We start from the raw sequence: 15,785 nt of genomic DNA on the forward strand, positions 1-15,785 counted from the left end.
TAGTCAATCTCCCGTACGCTTGGTTCTCTATGCTTCTATCCATATCGAATCGCGAGCCGCAACAAAACCAACAACGCTTCAATGCGCGTGCATATACGCGCATGTAAACACATTTTCCTAAAAGACGCAGCACACTAACATAGAGAGAAAAAGAGAGAGAAGTCGGCGAATAATTGAGAAGCGTGAATCCGAACCACGGAGCAGTCGGCGCAAAAGGCCGCGCGACGCGATGCGCGCTCGGCCCAGTGGGGTTCCTTCGACAGTTGAACCTCTAACTTGCAATAAAACTGAGAAAGACTTTGATTGGGCCGCAGGCACGTTTACGACTCTCGATTTCTTCGGATTTCTTTTTATTTCCTCTTCTCGCTCTCCCGCTCTCTCTCTCTCTCTCTCTCTCTCTCTCTCTCGCAGTTTCTCCACCAACGCGCTTCGCCCGCGCGGCTTTGTGTGTGTCCCTCGGTGTGCGCTCGTTAAATCGAGACATCCTTTTCGAGAATTAATGACGCGCGAGAGAGCGGCTACTCCGCAGGCGAATACGTATTATTATATGGTCGCAATAAAATGCCGTGCTGACTTTATAATAGTTGATAAAGGTGACACACAGACGCCGAGCGCTGATTTCATCGCCACCTTGTTCATTTCACCGTCGACGGCGAATGAGAGAAACAGACCGAAGTGACGCGCGTGCCAACTCTATTATATGCGCCAGAGACACGCTCGTTTTAATTTTAGATTCGCCATATAAATTGGCGACTTCGTATAGTTTTTTGCTCTTTCCCTTATGCGAAACTCACTGCGCGCTCACGATTTATAATTATTGGGCTTGTTTCGCGGAAACTTTGCACAAATTAAGACATATTTATACGTGTATACCGACACTCATTCCAGAAACCTGACTGTGTATTTTTCATCGATATAAATTTCAAACTAACAGTTGGTTCGCACATCCCGAGGCAAAAAATAATCAAAGGCTAATGAGGGAAATACAGCGTGAAAATGTATACGTATAAATAATTGTGGCACGAAAAATTGTTAATCATTGTGTCTAAGCACCGTTGATTTATCATCTCTTCTCTTTTCTTTGCCTAAAGAACCGCCAACCAAACCGTAAAAGCACTCGAATAAAAACAGCCTTGGAAAGTCTTCCCACCCACGTGTGTAATGAGTCGGAGGCTTATATTTTTCTATCAAGAATCGGCGACGGTAGCGGCGGCGGCAGCGGCGTCGGCTTTTTTACCGGCAAAATCGGTATACGGCCCCGCCTGTGGATAATTATTCGGACAAAAATTGATGAACGGCTCCCTGGGCTTTTTTCCAATTGAAAATCTGCCTACTCATGCACGATAGAAAAAAGTAGCAATTCAGCGTGTGCGACTCGAAAATGAGAGGAAAGAGAACGAGATTAGACAGGTGCTTCCACGTACGCACGCACACGCGCACAATGCATGGTAGAATATCCAAACGAAAGGCAACGGTGAATGAAAAGCCACGCACGCGTCCGAGACGAATCAGCGGTACGCGCGAGCGCGCGTCCGTGACGAATTTCGCGCGACGATTTTTTCGGCTGTACACGTATCCCCGGGTATACATAGGAATTCGTCACGTGAGCGTCACAGCTGCTTCTTCGATAAGGGCAGAAGAAATTGCAGCTGCCCGAGAGCAGGGACGGATTCTATTTTTAAGGACACGTGGTTGAGACGTTCGTCGCCGGATTATAAAGCTAATTCCAAGTTACCGCATTGATTTAATGCAGCAGCTGGAAGCGAATGAGCGGCTAGCTATCGGTTTTCTCGCTCGCATTGCAGCGATGACTTAATAATGCCCTGCCAATTGAGCCTTTCAACGCTAATCTCGACGAAGGTATATTATAGCCGTTCCTCACTGCCTTCGCCGTTATTCTATATATACGCGAACAAAAATGCAACGATTATAAATAAATAGCCGACCGTATGCTCCCCGTAGAGATGCATCTTCGTGCGCGCTAACTTCAAGGCTAACTGTGGATACGTAGTAGGAGATAAACAGTGTGGCACGGCGACAGAGAGAGAGAGAGAGAAAGAGAGAGAGAGAGAGGCCATTGCCGCCGTTGAAGCGGCCTGCGCTAATTAATTATCTGCTTAATTGACGCCGAGTGCAGAGCGACGCGCATACATAGTGGCTCGGAGCCAAAGAGTTTCATGCAGCTCAAGTTGGATTGATCGACTAACGATTCAACAATAACGTTCACATACACACACACACACACACACACACAAAGATATACAATGGATCTTGCCGTCCCCCTGGGCGGGCCTAGAGACACCCGAATATCGAGGAGCCTATAGCAGCCCCTTTGTCTCTCCTCTCTCACATCGTGCTTCCACCTGCGCCCATCGTACACGTATGTAAGATACATGACTCTATCTCCATCTCTCTCGCACATGAGCGCGCGCTCGCCTGGAAAAGGTTTAGCAAGCGCCTCTCTCTCTCTCTCTCTCTCTCTCTCTCCCTCTCTCTTTCCCCCTGTCTTTGCTGGCTTGTTTTCGGCTTTTGACTTTTGTCTGGTAAATGACTTGCAATAAAGGTGAGCGTTTCGAACAATGGCTGTATATGTCGCGATCGTAAAGCCACTTTTTCTTTTTACTTACTGTAATTTGTTACGTTTATTTGGCAACTGTTATATAATTTCCTTTTCGTCGGGAAAAATAACTGCGTCATTCTGCGCGGAAGAATGTTTTTAACTATCATGTCAGAATTTTGCATGAGACATCTTTTTTTCGATACTTGAAGACAAATGACAAATCAATCAGACGTCAAATGTATTGAACTCTCATCTTTAACCTTTCGACAAGGCGTATTCAATCTCGAAAATTATTAACTGCCTCAATAGTTTTGATTGACATCAACTGTTTTTTCGATACTCATGTCAGTAAAATTTAGGTGAAAAGTTTAAGATTGAACGTTACGTAGCGCTATTTTTATCGAACTTCCGCCCGGCGTTATCGAAAATGCATCGAGAAATATTAAAAGTAAAAATAATATCCTCAGAATCTTTATTGAAGTACAGGAAGATAAATAAATTAGGTTACCATTCAGATTTAGAAGAGATTGTTAAAAAATCGATAAAATTAATTTGGCAAGCAATAGTCAAACATCGCACCTATTGCCAATACCATATTATGCGAGCCTCGTATTATCTTTCATAAGAATGGCACGTGTCGCACTGACGAATGCACAACAACAAAATGCATGTTCCGAGCACATGTAATATCCAAAAATTATTTCCGACGTACGCAATTCGATACACCGACCTCAATGAGCGGGCGCAAAGTTAGTCGCATGCTGTCGTTCGTTGCGGCAGCAACAACGACGGCGGCACTTTCTTCGTGAAAGATTGATGGGCTATCGATGATCGATATCGCGCGCATTGTTGTCTTGCTCATTGTGGCGCGGCTCGTAAAACCAATACGCGCGCTCGCAAGATTAACCGTCAGCTCTCGCGTACTCGCGCATTGTAATGCGTGCACTCCGTCGAACAATGCTTGAAAAAATAATGTACGCGCGGCACGCACAAAGGGAAAGACTGCTGGAGAAATTGACAATCGAAAGTGGGAAAATGTGGTCTGTCGTAATTGCGCTTGAGTGACGAAAAAACTTGGGCACATCTCAAATTGGTATATGAACGTTACTTGATTGATTTCATTATCGACACTCTCTGGATTAGGTTTCGGAAACCTATTATACGTCGATTACTTTTATTTTATACATCATACCCGTTATAAAATGAGACGATGCTTTCTTTTACTTCATTTTAGCCTTACAAGCTGCAATTGCACATACAATGTTTAATTTATCGACGATTGTTCGCGTGAAGTTTATTTTGCATATTTTAGCAATAAATTCAATATCAATGAATATACGATAATTCATTATTCTTCTCAGAGACTGGGTACACAGCTGAGTATTCGCAAGAGTTATCGGTAACAATACTGCGGCGATGCGGGGCAAACATAGCCAATATACACACACGGTATCCCCAAAGTGTAACCAGATATACATATAGGTATAGAGCTACATGAATAGCTATATTGCAGTTTCCCCTAAGGAAATCACACTATTCTTGTCTTAATATATTCTGACTTTATTAGGCGTTCAATATTAAAAAATAGACAAGGTGTATCAATGAATCTTGAAGCGACCTGGACAAAAGGAATCTCTTCGAGGTGACTTCATCCAAATAATTACAATCCGTTAGAAATTTAATTGTAGGAAGCCATTCTTGATTTGACGATTTTTCAAAGTGCCGTTTTGAAAATTCATCTTCCATCAAGTAACCATTCTAATATAATCAATACCGTATTTCAAAATCTTTAATGCAGAATAAAGCTTAGTATTAATTGTACAAATCGATCATCTTATACTCGATGTGATTTTCATTTATTGTTTCCAATATGTATTCTTCATGAAAATTTGCTAAAAAGAATAAAAGTAAATTCAGATTGAAGAACATTGCAACAAGAATGCGCAATAGCAGGAGCCGGCGGAGAGGCACGCGATTCGAAAATTACAAGCAATCCTCTAATTACAAGCGCGTGAACATGTAAAAATTCAGAGGACCGCGGCGCGTGAATGCAGCACAAGCAGGGGCATCCGGATGCTGAATTTGCACGTAAACACGCGCACTTGACTGCCGATTGGAGCGAGCAGCGTGGCGGACGGGCAAACGGTGACGCGCGTTATGCACACACATATATACGCGCACGCATATTCGCCTAATTGGACGTTAACGAGGCCCAATCATCGCGCAGAGCCGCCTCAAAGCTTAGGCAAACTCTTCTCTTCCCCCTACTGCAAGCATTGCACGTCAAAGCTCGCTACTCGTTGGGAAAAGAAAAAGAGGAAAACGTACGCGAGTGGTTCGATCTGTTCTTCGCTATAGAGAGGGGGGGGGAGTGAGAGAGAGAGAATGGGGGAGAAGAGGTCGTCGCGTACGAAACTAGAACTCATCGTGCGGTGGGGCCATTGTGTGCTCGCTCGCCGCGGAGTCATTATAAAGTTCCACGGCAGCAGCAGAAGCAGCAGCCAGAGCCAGATTTCGTAAAGAGGGGAGGGAGAGCAAATCGGCTGAGAGTGCGGTCGACGCGCGCGCGCGCGCGCGTGTGTGTACCTATACGAGCTGCGCAGCTCAGTTTACGGCCTCTTGCAGATGAGTTCAAGCTTTGATTGTTTTGCGTTTTGCATTCACGAGATACAACGGCAAGCTGTTATTAGCTACCCGAGATCATTTATTAAATACGCTTAGTTCCCTATGATAGCTGAAACATTTATTTTGGAAGATTATCACGATGGACCTGGCGGTCAATACGCCAAAGAAAAAGAAGAGAACGGAACCTGCGAACAGCTATCGACAGTTTTACAATGTTGCCTTAGCACAGTGTACGTATGTGTAACAAAGAAAGCGATTAATTTTCCAATTTTCAATCAATTTACATAGCTTGCGCACTCGCATAGAGTAAAGCTGCAGCAGCAGCGCAAGCTATCCATCGCAGAGCAGCGGCGACGGCGGCGGTAGCAGCAGCAGCATGTATTAAAGGGGGAGTCTCTCTTGGGCAAGCGTAGGTGTATATAAAGGCGCTTGAGCTCGCTTCGCGCATGTTTGCTTTGTTAACGTTTGCACTCGCGGAGCTTGAAGGATCCAACAGAATCCATTATTTCGACGGGGGGTTTGGCTATATACGCGCTCGGGCACTCGCTCGCTACAACTTGACCGTGGCAGCGCAGCCAGAGAGTATATATACACGAGTTTCGCTGCAGCGAAATAGCGTTATCGCGCGCGTTGAATATGCGAAGCCAAATCAGCGTTCGACGTTTACATCCGCAGCCGAGTATTTCGCGCGAGCGACACTTGATTTGATCATCGTTGCTCTAGAGAGATTCAATCTTGCATATGAGCCTTTTTCATTTTCTATCGTCTCCTCCTCCGACGAGCCCCACTTCAAAGCGCATATTTATAGGTCTAATTGTTACTCGTTTTATCCTTCGTGCGAGTATTCCTCTCCCAGACCTATTGCATTGTCTCGGTCTTTCATTATATTTCTTTCCTTTTCTTCATGTACGTTTTAGAATTTTATTAGCCTGGATTCGTCGATGTGCTCACTTGCATATTGCCGAGGAGTTTTCTTGGCTACGCTCGCGGAAAAACAAATTCGTCATTCGCTTGTACGCAAACGTAACTGTATAAAAGCCCCCCTCCTCCCCCACTTTCTTGTCAGTCAACCAATGCGCCGCTTTTTCGAAAACTGGATCCCGGAATTCCTCAAATGTATGTATCTCTCATCGCTCCACTGAGAAAGGGAGAGAGGGGAGGCGGAGTATCACTCGGAACAGAAGCCGAAGAGCCGCAAAAATTACCATATCAACACGTTTAATCATTCGTCGACAAGAAGGTAGAAAAAAATGCACGTACACATAAGCTCTCTTGAAGCATACAAAAAAAAGGAGTAGGTAGGTATCCTTATTTTTTTATTTTCATTCCTCGCGCCCGAAAATCGAACATACAAAGGCCGAGCAGTCCACACAACGAACGTACACATCCTTTACATGTAAAACAGAATCTTGCCCCTTCTAATGACAAGCATTAACATGCTCGATAGACGTCGCATCGTTGCGAAATAAGATCCGGCGAAAGACGTTGGCAATGAAGCGCGCGGGGAGTAGAGGCGCACGGTCACTCGATACGTGAACTTCTCCAGGAAGGAAAGATCGCGCCGCATTGTATCACGGGACAAGCGTCCCACGACGCGAGGCAAAAAGTGGATCTAAAGCGTTCAGCCGAGGTGTCTGCAAATGAACATCACTTAAACTTTAAAGCAACCGACTGGAAAATCATTCGCGACGACGCCGACCGACGTCCCTTGTATTCTTTATTTCTTTTCATATACCACGTCTTTCGATATGCTACAACTGCAAGGGAATGTCGGGGGTTGAAAATTTAAGAGGCATTTTTGCTCCACCCAATAGAGAGAGAGAGAGAGAGGAACTTGACTGCATCGATATACTCTTCATTCGTACTGTTTCTTTCCTTTTGCATCCTTTTCTCGCGTCCGATAGACCCGCCTTTTTACGCGCGTTTTGCGCAACGTTGAACGAGTGCGACTCGATTATGTTTTGCTGCGAAGCAAAAACGAGGGCAATGGTTTGTTATTAAAGCTTGTAAAGCTTGGATGGGATAGCTAGCAGACTTTTTTTGTGTGCTATTTTTCTTAGGCAACTTTATCACCGCGACCCTATAGCCACTGTACATACAAGCTTTTGTTACATTCAATATTTTTCAGAGTGATGAAGTCAAACATATTTTTAAAATATGGAATAGAGCTTTTACCGCTTTTAGATTCCTTCCAACCCTGATATTGTAATGTTAATATATATTTTTTCAAAGTTTTACTGAATTCATACTCTTATATTTTCAATAAAATTGACTTTCTTTGTAGCGAGTATTTTTTACCTTGAACGGAAACTCGTTTTCCTGAATGTTGATGATCTGTAAAATATTTGTCTTTTTCTTTTCTTTTTGTTTCTTTTTGTTATGAAATAATAAAATCTACGTTTACCGCTATTTATCGCTGAAAAAAGTTTATTTTTATTTTAACAGAAATAATTTTAACGTTGCAATTGGAAATAAAAAAGACATTGTGAAATCAAAAACAGTAACTCGAAGCATAAACGATATTGTCTACAGTTCTTCTTAAGCTGTTCCTTATAATGCACATTTCTATGCAAACTGAAGAATAGTATAAGCCACGAAGAGCAGATAGAGGAATACAGACCAATAGAGTTTGCCGAACTAATTTTAGAAAATGTAAATTTAACGGTTGAAAAAAAGTGTGAAATTCGCGCCGGTGCATGAATTCACCAATTTATATGTATATCCCCGTGCTCAATACATACACAGATATAGTCGGTCACATCATAAAAATGAGTTTCATAACGACAATCGCCCGAATTTCGCCTTGGCTAACATTTTTCCAATACAGTCACCGAGAAATAGAGCTACTTTATTTATATCTATCCAGCTTCTCTCTTATGCATGGAAAGACAGAATAAAAAAAGTTTATATAAGGCAAGAATCGGACTTTACGACGATCTATCTTGCGATTGTAATTTAACAGGGCAGTATATGCTCTAGAATATCGGCAACAGCTCTATACAAACGACCTCCTTCCGTTCACCACGTATACACACGCACGACAACGACGACGACTACCACGTTCGCTCCCCCTCGTTTCCTTCTTTAACGACGGGATTTCACACGTCCTGCTTTCTGCGCTGTGAGCATGCATTCGTTATCCCGCTCTCCATCTTCGAAATTACTATTATCTCGACAAAGTCAGAGCCTGCCATGCCTCATCTCTCTTTCTCTATCTACGACCGAATTCGAATGTTTATACTTTTCGACGCTCCACCTTTCCAGACAATCTTCCCTTGAGCGATCAAACCAGAAAATTACACGGGATCGGGTTACATTGAGAAGTACTTGCCATCTACGTACCAGAGATAAATGAACGGGACGCATAGAATTAAAAAATTATATTTCTTTCCTCGTTCACTTTGAACTTGAGTACAGATACATTGTTGCTATCAATTCATAACGATATGGCATACTTTCGGAGAATTAATATCGTGTATCATGGACATGTGAGCGGTTGTGTTGCATAACAGTCGCTTTTTCCACATGTACCTATAATTGTACGAGATGCTGGTGATTACGATTCCATCTTTCCGTATCAATTTGTACAATGGTCTACAGACTATTGAGTTACGCTGTTAATGATGTAATAAGACATTGTATGAGAGATAGCTCATTATCGTTTCTATGTGTTTTGCGCGTATCCATGCGGTATAATTTTCTGCGAATAATTATGTTAACCGACGACACGATTCATTGATCGACAGTACAAATAGTCCGATGGGGGCATAGTTTTGTATTGGGCCGATATTTTTTCCTCTTCTATCCATTCATATTCACTATATGCCGTTTTAATGATGTTAAATGTATCCCTAATCAAGCTACAATCCAAGAATCGATCGGACAAATTATACAGTCAATCAACGTAATCCAGTTTCTTGTTCTTCTCTTTCATCAAATCACACCCATGTCAATCATCGAAAACTGTAGGGAAGCCGGAGCGCGATGTACTCGTATAGTAAAAAAAAATATAGTCTCCGAACGCGTTCGAGAATTTCGGATGACAAAGTAGATCTCGAGGTCGCGCACGCAAAAGAAAAAAAATTCAATTATCTCTGAAGAGGGACGGGACGGTGTGGCCAGCAACATCGCATCGCTTCGCAGGCAACTTTTCCACTACTGGCATTGTACACGCCTAATGGAATCCCCCTTGCGGTGCAGCGGTAGCGCTGATTGATTAAAATGCAAGTTATGAATAAATTATCGTCGGACAATGAAGACGTTTTACAACGGGCGCGCGAGCGGGAGAGGATGTAAATCGAAAAATTAGCAATGAAATTACAAGCACGCAATGACGCCACAGTTTTTTTTATTCAATATCGCTTTTTTGCGCACCGCGAGGAGCCGCCAAGTAATTTTAATCAATCAGACGTGCGAGTACGCGATATGAAAGGGCGTGCGAACTCGCTGAAAAGTTGTTGTCTCATTTAATGAATGGAGGATGATTTATTCTTTATGTTTCTCAAATAATTTGCGCTTTAATTGCCAAGGCAAGGCACTCCGTCATCCGTTGACGCATGCACGTTCGATAAATCTGCGACCATCAATTCGACAAAATCAACGGCGTTTGGATTCGGTTAGGCGATAACTCTCGCAAGAGCGAGAGAGAGAGAGAGAGAGAGAGAGGGAGAGCTCGTCCATGTCCCGAGGATAAGGTTTATCTTGAGAATGCGCCGCTAAGCAGCGTGTCCTTTTGATTAGTCTTATCGACGAAAAAATGGAGCGAGAGGCTGGTAGTTTTCGAACGAGCGGCCAAAAGCTTTGGTAAATTGTCTTGTGCGTGGCCAACGCACGGACGCAGACTGGGGCTCGCATTCGTCTGGCGGCGAGCAGAGCTTGTTCCCCGATAAGAAGTCACCTGCAATTAAAGGCCCTGCTCCGCTCGCCGGATATTCGACTCCACCTGCTGCACTTCGTTATACCCGCTTCTTTTTGTTTCCCTTGCCCTCTCTTCTTCTCTCTTCTCTTTTTCGCATTCCCTTGGCCAAATGAGAAATAGGATACCGGCTTGAGATTAGATTACTCGTCGGATTAGAGGGAGTAGAGAGCGGAGGCGCGAGGTGACACGAGCAAAAGATGGGGCGCAAAAAATGATTATAGGCCGAGGCAGCCATCGGACGAGAATTAAAAAATAACAGCACATCGCATAATTGACTAGTAGCCGCATGAGCTATTTTAGGTGGCCAGCCGCAGTCCGGATAACTCGTTGGACGATGCGCAGTGCGCAGCTCCTCAAGACTGCGAGCGGGAGAAAAGAGAGTGGATCGTTACGGGCGCGCGAGCGCCAACGCAGGCGTGAATTAATGTTATAGGCTGATTAAAATGCTAATCGAGAAGCATGGCTTCAAGAAGCAGCTCGAGAACTCCTTACAAGCAGCTTTGCCTATTGTCATGCTGATCTGCTTCTCTATAAACTGTCCGACTAATGTTACATATCCAACTTTACAATTCGATCACCTCGGCATTTTTTGCTCGTAAAGTTCCGTTCCACAACTTCCCACGTTAAGTCTCATTTGACTCGAGCTTTTGCCGCTCGCGCTGCTCAGCTGGACTAATTAAAGCTCGAGCTGCGCGCAGCTATTTGTAAACCGAGCCGTATAGAAAGTAACAAAGATCGGCTGCGAGCAAAGAAAAAAGCACGAGAAATGGCCATTAAAAAAAATTTACGAGCAAAAAGCTAAGGCCAAGTCGTAATATTAGAATTATAATACTCACACACCGTGTGCACTCCGCGAGGATCGCGTAATCGCAGTGCAATTAAAGTAAGCCGTCAATTAGCACTTTATAATAAGGAGATGGCCAATAAAAGAAAGAAGCGTCAGGAGGATGCTGCAGCGCAGTAGCAAGAGTTGAAGTTGAACACGAGAAAGCGAAGCTGCCATTATATATAGCCGTCCGTTATTAATTCATTAAGCTGCAGTGCAACGAGCATTCCACGAAGAAGAAAGCACAACAGGAGACAGGTATATAGAGGGTAATTATGGGGGCTCAATTTCCCATTGATAAAAGCTTTCGCGTTCGCACAGACTGAGAGCGCAGAATTCTAATCCTCCTCTCTCTTTCTCTCTCTCTCTCTCTCTCTCTCTCTCTCTCTCTCTCTCTCTCTCTCTCGTTCGCTCGCTCGTGATGATTAAATTCCGATGGCCGAGCTTTCAAAGGGCACGAATCTTCGCGTTTCTCGGACGAAACGAGAATAATGGACGAGCCGCGGCTGTTCTGATTAGATAGTGCGCTCAGCGCTTTTATCGAATCCGATCCTTCCCTCCTTCTCGTTGCTTCTGCTGTTATGAGCTGCTGCCGGTGTGAAATGACTGCAGACACTGTCGGTTCTACTCTCGCGCATTCAACGGAGCTCGATGTACGCGTACCTTTCTTTTCGCACGCGGATCTCTCGCGTTTTACATTACACTTACATTGTATTCACGCACCGCCGAGAGCGTGAAGCTTTCAGGTGCACACGCGGAGATTTCCTCACAATATCTCATGAAATGTTTGACAAGAGAATATAGATAATTAACGTGTCACGCTCGCGAATTCTTGAAACGGCCGTTCTCCGAACTACATTTTATCAAGTTGTATAATACACTGTAATCCAAATCTTTATTCAACTCCAAAGAATATCAAAGTAAAACTTTGCTGCGAACGTACCGTTATAAAGGAAGAAGGAAAAGTCACGCAACGTGCACGCCATAGCATCCTTGCACGCACGCCGAGTGTACTTGGAAAAAATGCATACAGAGATTGCGTTCTTCGTAGAGCTGAATCGAAAAAAAGAAGGCGGGAGCAAAAACGTTCTATAATAGATACATTACGTTAATATAATGGGAACTGCTGTAGCATCGTAGTAGGAGGTGAAAACCAAGAATCGAAGCCAGAGCGGCGGGCGGGGAAGAGAACGTCGCGCGGTGCGGCTGCATCCCAAGAAAGAGAGAGATAACGCGGGTTAGCAACAGGGGGTGTGTATACAGTGAGCCAGCTTCTCTCTCTCTCTCTCTCTCTCTCTCTTGGTCACATGCGCGCAGATAAATGCGGCTGCTGCGCCGGTAGCGGATGCCTGCCTCATTAAGGTGGAATACGCCGTGCGCGGGCGTAAAGGCAAAAGCACGATGAAACTAATTCGAACCACCGGCGCACCGCCGTCTCGCTGAAAATAATTGTTGCCCTGTAAACAGATGCTGCGGTACGTACTGTGCGCCTGCGCGCGTCCGCAACTATTGCGTCGAGAGAACTTTTTCTCAGAAAGAAAGAGAGGATTATCTTCGAGATTATTTATAGGCGAGGGAGCAGCAGAAAAGGAAATGCAGCGCGTGTGGGAAACATCCGAGAATATATTCGACGATGGGTACATCTTATTTACGGTTAAGTTCGTAAAAAGATGATTCGACATTTTCACGATTTTCAAAAGCCGTTGATTGATATTCGATTATTTCGTTCTCACTCTTGCTCGTGCGAAATCATGAAACTCAAACGAGCCCAAAGTGTGTATACAACTTGAAATTCAAATTGGCAGTGAGTGTGGCGCAGGTTAGTTTTGCTTATAGAATAAATAGCGGTATCCGCCGGTTCGCTCGGTACGGATAAAAATCGAGAGCAATTTGAATAGCGCGCAGAAGGGATGCAGCCTTATAGCGTTCGGCCGCTGCGGCGCGCGCGCGTAAATTGATTTACAGTTACAAATGGCGCATTCACTTATACACACGTGTAACCGCTGCCGCCAAATGAATCGTACAAATAGTAATTTTGCCAGACGTGCTAGAGCGGGATAATCAGGCGCAAATGGCCCCATTTACAAGTGATCCAATGCCGTTCGATCCCATTCGCGACAGATGCACGTGTGGAAAGTCGAGCGACAGCGAAATAGAAATCCACCTCTTCGGTCTGTTATCAATCAACGAATGGCATGCGAAAATCCACCTCGCGCGGTTGTGCCTTTGATTATTAAAATGAGAGGGGGATCATGAAAATTTCTCACGCTGACAGCGTTCGTAACGGAGGTAGCGCGTATGCGCAATCGAAAAGGACGATCCCGGCGATATCACCTAATGCAGAGAGAGAGAGAGAGAGCTCACTTTTACTTGCTCCGGGGCATTGAAAAAGCGAAGACAATGGGGAGGGCTGCGGCGGCCATTCGCCAAGGAACAGCGGTTTTCCAGCCTATTTAAGCCGCCGCTTGGCAAGCAGCGCGTATTTTCTCAAGATCTCCATAAGGCACTGGCGCGCAACATCGGCATCGGCAGCAGCTCCCTTTATCTGGGCCCGCAAGGAGGGTCTCATTAAAAAGGCAAAGCCTGCAACGACGACGACACGTCGCGATGGACCGACTGTCGCTCCACCTACGCATATACATACGTAGACCGTCGGATTTTCGGCATGTCCCGGCGGCGCTGCTGCAATGCCGAGCTTTCGGGACTCCGTCGGCGTGGGATACATGCCGTGCGAGCGAATTTCCTGGGGGGATTACACCCGAGAATTGGACACGTTTTGCCGCCGAGCTGAAGCTATGTTCCCTTCGATTGAATGTTTGCCTATACTTGAGCACTCGTGGACGTGTGGTTGCGCGCAATTCCTCGCTGTTCGATTTTCGAAAAACTGACGATGATTTTGCGCGGCAAGCTCGAACATTGCCGTTGATGCGCGCATTCCGCACGGCTTTATTTCAATATTGTATTTTCATTTACACTTGATATAGAGACACATGCGAGCAAAGCAAATTGCGCAATTTCATTACATAATGAATTCATTTGGCATTCGGGATGAAATCGTTCATCGGCAATTGCAGGACTGAATACATTGTTATGGGAAATTGCGCTTCTTCGCAGGTGTACAGGACTGAAGAGGCAACAACGATATCTCTCTCGCAGCGCAGCCGTGCAAAGTGTATTGAAGCGCAGTTCTCAGCGACTGTCACCCAACTTGAGCTCCATTTTCTCGGAAAGCCTATTCATGGCCCATTGATAGCCCAAGGCAGTAACACGGCAATTGATCAAGGGTAGAGAGGGAGGGAGAGAGAGAAACTCGCGGTGGTGTAATCAATTATCCGTATTCTTATACGCCACTTTGGAACATCTCTCTCTGTCTCTCTCTTGGAGTCTAGTGCGCCACTCGACTCAGGATATATAGAGAATCGATTAACAGCCATGTACACAATAACAGCGGCAGCCTCGCTGAATTGGACTGAGGTTGCCTCGTAAATTAATCAGCCAAGCGTACGTGCGCTGCGCTCCACGCGCACACGCATAAACGTCATATCGGAGTACGTCAAGGGGACGAGCGCGGTTACATTGTTCTCTCATCTGCAGCGATTGTTTCCATGGGAAAAACTTTAATGGGGTCTCTCTTTCTCTCTCAATTATATATGCTAAATCCTGCCGTTTGTGAATTTGTCGTGGAGCGTATTACAGCCACCGCGGGCACACAAAACATCACGTCCACGATCTCTCTCCCTCTCATTTTCCGTCTTCTTGTCTTGCGGTCACGACTCTGTTTACCTTTCACTGTGCGCGGGCTGCTGCCGGCCGCACAGCGCGCGCGCGCGCTTGTACGAGCTTGTCATATACGAGCGAGCTATTTCGTTCGAAATCGAAAGTGCAAAGAGCCTGTATGCGCGTATATGTGCAAGCCTAGACGACAAATGATTAAGTGGTAATATCGAGTTGTAATTGGCGTCAGATGACGTATCTAAATTTGCTTTAGGTGGTGTACATATATACAGCTGCTAATGGCGGTTGTGCGGTAAAACATCACTGCGCGGCAGATATGGGGGAGAGCAAGAGATTTTAGGTGCGATACGCGGAAATATGAAAGGTTGAATAACGTCATTCACGAAAAGATAAGGCACAATGTATTTATAACAAGCAGGTATAGATATTGCGTTGCACGCGTACACACAAACGTATATGACGAAGGAAAAAAGGTTGCTGCTCTTTCTCTCGGCGAACGTAAATGAAAACGCATCTTCGAAGAAGCCAAATGGAAAAAAGCAATGCAAACAGAAATTCGGGGTCCACCGTGTAACCACGATGCAGCGGCGTCTCGCTCTCTCTTGCTGTGCACCCGAAGGGGCTCCGCGTTTCTAGGCTCCGTATGTATCTCGGTGCACTTTCGTTGCAGCGCGCGCGCGCTTATACCTGCTGCTAGCTGCCGTTGCTGCCACGGTCATTATATCGTTTCGTACCAATCTCGCGTAGTAATTCCAGCGCGCGCAGCCGCTGCCGCCGCTCTGCAGACTTTCTTTCGATCAGCGAGAAATCGAGCTCTAATGTCGGGTTTAAGCGCGGCGCCCATTAAAACGGCGATAAGTAATCATGCGGTAGGAGCCACCTCCTCTTCCTTCGTTTGCCTGGCAGTCGATGTGCGAACTTCACGCTGACGGAATTTCACGCGAAAATTCCATCTCGCCCATCATCTGACTCGTGTTTGTGCGGGATCCGACGTCGGTGTGCTTCGCTTTCCGCTTGGACGACGATTCGCTTTTGATGCGATTGGGCCAAGAATTGTGCCGAGCTTCGCTGGCTTTTCAACTAGATTGCATAGTTGTTGTATCACGCGAGAGGCCAGCAAC

This window comes from Phymastichus coffea, unplaced genomic scaffold (assembly GCF_024137745.1).
Source record: "Phymastichus coffea isolate CEN01 unplaced genomic scaffold, Cenicafe_Pcof_1.1 PCOF00075, whole genome shotgun sequence".
NCBI classification, from domain to species: Eukaryota; Metazoa; Arthropoda; class Insecta; order Hymenoptera; family Eulophidae; genus Phymastichus; species Phymastichus coffea.